The sequence below is a fragment of the Anabrus simplex genome, chromosome 1 (assembly GCF_040414725.1).
Source record: "Anabrus simplex isolate iqAnaSimp1 chromosome 1, ASM4041472v1, whole genome shotgun sequence".
In the NCBI taxonomy this organism is placed as follows: domain Eukaryota; kingdom Metazoa; phylum Arthropoda; class Insecta; order Orthoptera; family Tettigoniidae; genus Anabrus; species Anabrus simplex.
In genome coordinates, this window is record NC_090265.1 from 331,979,644 (window position 1) to 331,988,070 (window position 8,427).

An 8,427-nucleotide genomic window follows, 5' to 3' on the forward strand; every position below is an offset into this window, starting at 1 on the left:
GTCGAAGACAGCATAAACTTCCCTGGGTAGTCTGTTAAATTTCACACCAGTAACAATGTATTGCAGCAAGGAAGTATTCACGCAGAGAATAATGCAATTCACATTTTGATCAATATTTTTACCTATTTTAAGGAAACCTTCTTTTTAAACATTAGAATGATGTTGATAAACAAGAAACCTTGGAGTGGGTATGGGACTCTCGTCGGGCTTACTTGATTCGAGAACTGGACAAGATCCAAAAGGAAAGTAGCACGATTTTTCTGGATGATTTCCCTTAAAAAGAGTTGTATTATGAAAATGTGGGCTGGGAAGCGTAAGGAGACGAGCTGCTCGACTAAGTGGTATGTTTCAAGACGGTGGAGAGATGACATGGAATGGCATTAGTAGACGAATAGTTTGAGTAGAATTGTTATTATTATACAATGTATTTTAAGTTGTGCGCCGGCCCCGTGGTGTAGGGGTAGCGTGCCTGCCTCTTACCCGGAGACTCCGGGTTCGATTCCCGGCCAGGTCAGGGTTCTTTACCTGCGCCTGAGAGCTGGTTCGAGGTCCACTCAGCCTACGTGATTAGAAATGAGGAGCTATCTGACGGTGAGATAGCGGCCCTGGTCTCGAAAGCCAAGAATAACGGCCGAGAGGATTCGTCGTGCTGACGACAAGACACCTCGTAATCTGCAGGCCTTCGGGCTGAGCAGTGGTCGCTTGGTAGGCCAAGGCCCTTCAAGGGCTGTATTGCCATGGGGGGGGGGTATTTTACGTCGTACCGACACAGATAAGTCTTATGGCGATGATGGGATATGAAAGGCCTAGGAGTGGGAAGGAAACAGCTATGGCTTTAATTAAGGTACAGCCCCAGCATTTGCCTGGCGAGAAAATGGGAAACCACGGAAAACCATATTCAGGGTTGCCGGCAGTGGGGTTCGAACCCATATCTCCTGAATGCAAGCTCATAGCTGCGCGCCCCTAACCGCACGGCCAACTCGCCCGGTAGTTTCTAAATTAGGCATGATCATAATATGAAGATAAAGTTGGAATTCAAGATGACAAATTGGGCAAATATTCTTTTATGGGAAGAAGAATTAGGGATTGGAATAATTTACTAACGGAGGTTTTTGATAAATTTCCAACTTCATTGAAATCATTTAAGAAATGGGTAGGTAAACACCAGAGAGGAAATCTGCCACCTGAGCATGCATGTATCTATGTATGTATGTATGTATGTATGTATGTATGTATGTATGTATTTATTGAACCCATGACCTTGACCTTAAGGGTTCAGTATGTATGTATGTATGTATGATATAAAAGAGGTTTAGTCCATTCACTGTTTTAGACTGTACACTGAAAGTCTGAAATAACGGGGTGGGGGTATAATTAGCTCAGTGGCTTAGCTCCTGGCTTCCCAGCTCAATGTTGAGTTTTGAATCCTGGATTATTCTGGGTTGAGATTTTCATCTCAAAACTCACGTGGTGTCAGGAAGGGCATCCGAACTTATACCACAGGGCAGAAATATAATGAGCGACCCCAGAAATACTCTACCTAGAATAACCTAATGAAAATTTCTTTGAAAGTCTGAAATAAAGTATATTTTCTATATATTTTATTCCATGTGATAATATGAAAAGTTTTAGTCTTCCTGCATTGTGCTGGGATTACAGAAACAGGCTTCAAATTACACCATAAAATTGTTCTTCAAATTGAACTTTTTATGGGCATATAATGACAAACTTATTCCAAGTACCGGTAGCGTATAGCGGGCACGATCGAATTATTACTCAGTTCATTCTCATCATTTTCCTGTAGCCGGAGCAATCAGTTAGACGCTTATTTCTTCTATTCAAGTTCGAGACCGAATCTCGGTACAGGAAAACTAAGATATTTGCCGCCCGAATAGTCAAAGAGACATAAATTATTTAAAAATCGCTTGTTTCTTTCCTTGTTTTCTTTTTTATTAAAATCCTAGCCAAATTAACTTACTTACATAATTCTTTCTGTACTATGTTCCTTGGTTCAATACCCTCAGGCGTATTTTGATTTTTTGAAAAATGTCCACAACGAACGTAGTTAAAAGGGCTTAAGTGAAACAATGCGTTGACTCACATTAGCACTCGTAGTGGTAGAAAAAGGCAAACTGCTAATGGAATCGACTGGATAACGATGATTAAGAAAAGGATTGTAATTTTAGAAAGGGGGATCGTGATTAACTCAGCGGCTTAGCTGCTGACTTCTCACCCAGAAGGCCGAGGTTTGAATTCTGGTCGATCCTGGGTCGAGATTTTCATCTCAAGAACCCGTGGCGTCAAGATGGGCATCCGGTTTTAAACCCCCGGCGAGAACGAAAATGATCCTGGGTAACTCCAGAGACCGTAGGAATGACTAGGATAAGCTGAAGAATGTTTATTATAATTTTTCGAAATAAATAAAGAACACATGCTCATACTTTACTATATTATTTTATTTACCTAAAATTCGTAATTACGGCCGAGAGGATGCGTCGTGCTGACCACACGTCCCCTCCTAATCTGCAGGCCTTCGGGCTGAGCAGCGGTCGCTGGGCAGGCCAAAGCCCTTTCAAGGGCGTTAAGTGCCGCGGTTTTTGTTATTTTGTTTTTTGGTTCTAAAATTCTAAAATTCGTAGCTCATATCCCTAGGATAATTTCAACATGGAATTGCTTATCTGAAAAGTTTTTAAAAGTAAAACGTAACTTTTTTCGCATTTATTTCCATATTTTAATTTTTTTTAAAATTTTCCCTTAAAGTCTGCTTGCGTGCCCCACTAAATGTCCCAGGCGTATCCCTAGAGCCCTATAGCCCTTCAAGTCTTTGCCTTGATCCTCCTCTGTGTCTCTTATCCTTCAAGTCCGAATAAAAAATCCTCAACGGTAACCTAACCCCTTCTGATATTACCCTACCACGGAAGCTAGTTCATACACACAGCTTCATCCATCGAGCTCACTCAGTCTTTATATCCCAATTATGAGTGCTCTCCTGTCATTTTGCCCATCTGTTTGTACCAGCAATCATTCCTGCTACTTCGATGCCTGTGAATTCCTGATTACGAATACGATATCCTGAATCCACACAGTGAACGTCGATCTGAAAACAGACCGATGTGAATATAATTTCATCAGGGAGAATGCCCTTGATCGTAATTGCGAGCTCACCACGTTAGCTTACTGCACCTTGATTCAATTTCACTTTGTGTACTACATTCCTGGGAGAATATACATTTTAAGTACTGTGCTTATAATGATTCACCAGCTTTGGCTTCGTATTCACTCAGTCCCCTGTCCGGCTTCATGGCTAAATGGTTATCGTGCTGGCCTTTGGTCACAGGGGCCCTGAAAACCATACACCATTTCATTTCATTTTTTCATTTTCACTCAGTCCTCTTTAAGTCTCCTCCCAACTGACATCACCTTAGTCCTGGAAATGCTAATTTTCATATCATACTTGCATCCGGGAGATAGTAGGTTCGAATCCCACTATCGGCAGCCCTGAAGATGGTTTTCCATGGATTTCCATTTTCGCATCAGGCAAATGCTGGGGCTGTACCTTAATTAAGGCCACGGCCGCTTCCTTCCAACTCCTAGGCCTTTCCTGTCCCATCGTCGCCATAAGACCTATCTGTGTCGGTGCGACGTAAAGCCCGTAGCAAAAAAAAAAAAATCATATCATACTCATTGCATTTCTTATTTGAAGTTAAAATATCTCATGGACGTTCAAGTATTGCTTGTCAAGTTTTTTTCTTTTTTCTTAGTGATTTAACGTGGCACTAACACATCGAAGGTTTTCGACGACGCAAGAATGGGAAAGGGTGAAGACTGGGAAGGTAGCATTCGTGACCTTAATTAAGGTACAGCCCCAGCATTTGCCTGAAAACCGCGGAAAACCGTCTTCAGTGTCAAATTTTCATTTTGACTTAAACATTTTAAGTGTAGCGACACTGTCAATGTAACTTTCTTCGTATTTATTTCTATATTTTAATTTTCTTTTTTCAAATTTTCCCTTAAAGTCTGCTCGCGTGCCCCACTAAATATCCCAGGCGTATCCCTAGAGCCCTATAGCCCTTCAACTCTTTGCCTTGATCCTCCTCTTATCCTCCATGTCCGAATATAAAATGTAAGTTACCATTTCGAAATCAAACTCATGACTGAATGGTATGGAGTCTTCATTACCCAAAAATTGAAAAGCAGCAGCAAGTATATTACACTTAAACATACTCTTCGTGGTAATTATATATATTATAATTTATATGTAATAAAAATGGCTAAATATGTACATACATATGGGCTAAAAAACTTAAAGGTATGGAGTGAAATATGGACTTTTTAAATTAAAATGTGAAGAATAATATGAAGAATATTTATTTTATATCAAATAATACGTATATAAGAATACAGATGAAGATCTGTTGCTAAATATGATAGCCGCAAAAGTACGAATTTAAATTAAAGTAACAGAACAAGAGATTAACATTTTTTATATGGGTCACAGCGGGTTGAGTGACAAGGACAAAGCCAGCAAGAAAGAAGAAATGCGCAAAAAGCAGAACTTTCTTTCCAAATTTCATAGAAATACCAGAATCTATCTTTCAGTTGTTGATACTAGTAAAATTAATTACACTTTTTTTTCCTCTGGCAATAATAATTTCGAAATCATAAAATATGGGAGATTTTTATAAGAAAGCGTTAACATAGAAATATACGTGGATTCTCCTCAAATATATAAAAATATGCCGCTAAAGATGGAAATATGGACAAATATGGAAAAATCACTACAGATATCCTAATTTGTAAAGATATGGCAAAATTTTTACTGTAGCTAATGAAAATACAAATATGTATTTACATAGAAATCCCAGGCCTGGTTATTAGCAAGTAGAAAAAAACGCTAATATCGCCCTGTACGGAAACACCATTGAATGGGATCACATTTCAAGTATCTGGGAGTAGAAATCAAAATCAGATTTGGCACTGCAAGAGATATGTTTCTGAAGTTTCTAACCTCCGATTCAAGACTCGTTGGTGTGTCGTGAAGCGTTATCCTAATGGTGCTGCTATGCGGTCTCGAAGGCTAGGCAGTAAGGGTTTTGTCAACGAACCGACTAAGCTTTTGAAGATCCCATAGAAAGGCTACATCACTAACGACGACGTCCATTTTCGTGTGGAATACAATCTAAAGAGAGGAGACCTTATATTTAAAATGCCTACATACTGTATATTGGCTTGGATTCAAACCGAGACCACCTTCGTGAGTAACCAGTGACGATGTCATTAGGCTGTCACGCCCTCACAAGCACAGAACTTAGTGGCTAAGAGAACAGCGACTTCCACTTTTTACAGCTAGATTCTTTACCTGTAGACAGATAGAACTCATGGCAACAATAGACAGTCATGGAATTTATAACGAACATTGTTACTCTCAGACGGCCGCGTGGTCTAGGGCTAGTGTCAAAACAACTCCTCCTCCCTCGACCCCCGGCCTGGTTAGGGATTTTTGCCTGGCTGTGATGGGTGGTTCGAGGTTCACTCAGCCTGCGTGATTACATTTTTTATCGAGGAATTATCTGATGTGAAATAGCGTCCCCGGTCTAGAAGGCCAAGAAAGACAGCTGAGAGAATTCGTCGTGCCGACCACACGACATACCGTAATCTTCAAGCCTTCGGATTGAGCAGCGGTCCCCTGGTAGGCCAAGGCCCTTTGGGGCTGTTGCGCCATGCGGTTTAGTTTACTGTTACTCCCTTATGTTTTCGCCGGCGGCCGTAGCCATGTTGAAACAACGGACACCGTGAGATGTCTGAAGTTAAGCAGCATTCGGCGTGGTCAAGATTTGGATGGGTTGCCGCACGCTGTTGGTGGGGGGTAATGGAGGATCGGAAAGAAACTGGCCACCCTACCGTACGTAAACTCCGACTCAGGCACGCCTCTGCGGAGGTTCAGACCTGCCTTCGGGCAGAGTACACCCTTACATTACATATCTTTCCTGATGTTTTCGAGCTATCTTGGGCCGGCCCTAATTAAGCCCGGTTTCACGGCCGGATTCCCTTCCTTTTTGCTATTGGTTTTACGTCGCACCGACACAGATAGGTCTTATGGCGACGATGGGACAGGAACGGGCTAGGACTGGAAAGGAAGCGGCCGTGGCCTTAATTAAGGTACAGCCCCAGCATTTGCCTGGTGTGAAAATGGGAAATCATGGAAAACCATCTTCAGGGCTGCCGACAGTGAGGTTCGAACCCCCTATCTCCCGAATACTGGATACTGGCCGCACTAAGCGACTACAGCTATCGAGCTCGGTGATTCCCTTCCTAACGCCAGCCCAATGCAGAGGGATGTATTCACTAATGCATGTTCCTGTGGTGAGATGTGTCATATATAACTGAAGATGTGTACTGAGATGCTCTGCCTTTGAGCTAGAAGAATTAACTAAACGCGACTATAATACCCGGTCAGCTGGTAATCGACGCAGGGCTCATTGAACCGAAGGTCAGTCACTACGCTGACCATTCAGCCAAAGAGTCAGACACTGTAACTCCCATGCCTACAAATTAATATTTAAAAGAAGCAAGTTTTTAGTTTTACATGTCTGCTGATATCGTGATCATAGCCGCGCCGGACCTCCTGTTTTAAGAGGAATGCGAACCACAAGGACGTGAATTTCCATTTTTAAATTCCCACATGCATTGGCTGGGATACGAACCACGGCCACCTTGATTAGAATCTAGTGGCTATACCGGCCCAAATAAATCTTTCTGGTGCCGAGCGAGTTGGGTGCGCATATGTGAACATGCATTCGGGAGATAGTGGGCTCGAATCCCACTGTCGCCAACCCTGAAGATGGTTTTCCGTGGTTTCCCATTTTCACACCAGGAAAATGCTGGGACTAAACATCAATTAAGGCCACGGCCGCTTCCTTCCAACTCCTAGCCCTTTCCTATCCCATCGGTGCTATAAGACCTATCTGTGTCGGTCCGGCGTAAAAGCAGCTTGTAAAAAAAATCTTTCTGACTCGGTGACATTCCCTAGAACGACGACGATATGTCAGGAAGGATGCGGATCTCGCGGATTAAAGGAGCAATGAGTTGAACTTTACGAACGGAATGCTGTTGACCGCCGCTCTACTCACCTGCCGTACCGTTGTGTCGTCTTCACTCACAAGACCACTGAACTGAGCCGACCAGCGCGGTTCCTCTGTTTTATAGCAAGCTGCTGCTTGGCGGGGGGCGGAGAACAAAACCTCGTGAGAAGAGAACACCCTAGCATCCGGCTCTTGTGGGAACATAATCAGGTGTGTTCCCCCCTACGGACTTTAAAGCACACGGCTAACGGCTCCCTCTGCCTCTAGTCGTAATTAATTTATTTCTTTGATTTGACCTGTCACCCTAATGAAATGAAATGGCGTATGGCTTTTAGTGCCGGCAGTGTCCGAGGACAAGTTCGGCTCGTCAGATGCAGGTCTTTTGACTTGACACCTGTAGGCGACCTGCGCGTCGTGATGACAATGAAATGATGATGAAGACGACACATACACCCAGCCCCCGTGCCAGCGCAATTAAGCGAAATTAACTAATTATGTTTAAAATTCCCGACCCTGCCGGGAATCGAACCCGGGACCCCTGTGACCAAAGGCCAGCACGCTAATCATTTAGCCATTCTCACCCTAATGTACGAGAGTTATCTGAGGAATGATTGACAGAGTACCCAGAAACTTCTTTAAGATAGGCCTGTATTTATGTTCGTCAGCTCCGTGGTATGTTGTAGGGGCAGTGTACCCGCTTCCTACCCGCCCTGGGTGCAATTCCCAGCCACCTAATACTGGACTGAGGGCTGGAACGGGGTTCTTTCAGCCTCGTGAGACCAACTGAGGATCTGTGTGATGCGAGAAACAGCGGATGCGGTCAAGCATGTCCAGCAATACTGCAGAGAATATAATCATGTGCACCAGGGAATAATAATAATAATAATAATAATAATAATAATAATAATAATAATAATAATGAAAATGAAAATCCACAGCCTGTTTCCAGTCATCTGACCGGGTCAGGAACGGAATGAATGAAGCCCCAACTAGCGGCGAGGATAGGAAATGTGCCGGCTGCCGAAGCCTGTCGCACTCCTCTGCGGCAATGATTGATAACTGACAGATTAAATGAAATGATATTGGAGTAGAGTGTTTCTGGAATGAAAGATGACAGGGAAAACCGAAGTACCCGGAGGGAAAACTATCCCGCATCCATTTTGCCCATCACAAACCTCACATGGAGTGACCGGGATTTGAACCACGCAACCTAGCGGGGAGAGGCTGCCGCCTGAGCCACGGAGATTCTACTTAAACGTCTACATACTGTGTTATAGTATGATATACTATTCTTTGCAGGGGCATCCACAGGTATTTTTCTTAGAGGGTAACCATATAATAATAA

The 8,427-nt window shown here is 43.1% G+C and overlaps 1 protein-coding gene across 1 annotated transcript in view; it reads right to left on the bottom strand.

The window, feature by feature from the left end:
• LOC136865897 (uncharacterized) overlaps positions 1-7,174 on the bottom strand; it is a 67,996-nt gene extending 60,822 nt beyond the window's left edge. The window contains exon 1 of the mRNA XM_067142451.2: positions 7,131-7,174. The gene's annotated coding sequence lies outside the window, so the exon portion shown is untranslated. The remainder of the gene's footprint in view (positions 1-7,130) is intronic.
• Positions 7,175-8,427: the final 1,253 nt, after the last annotated feature.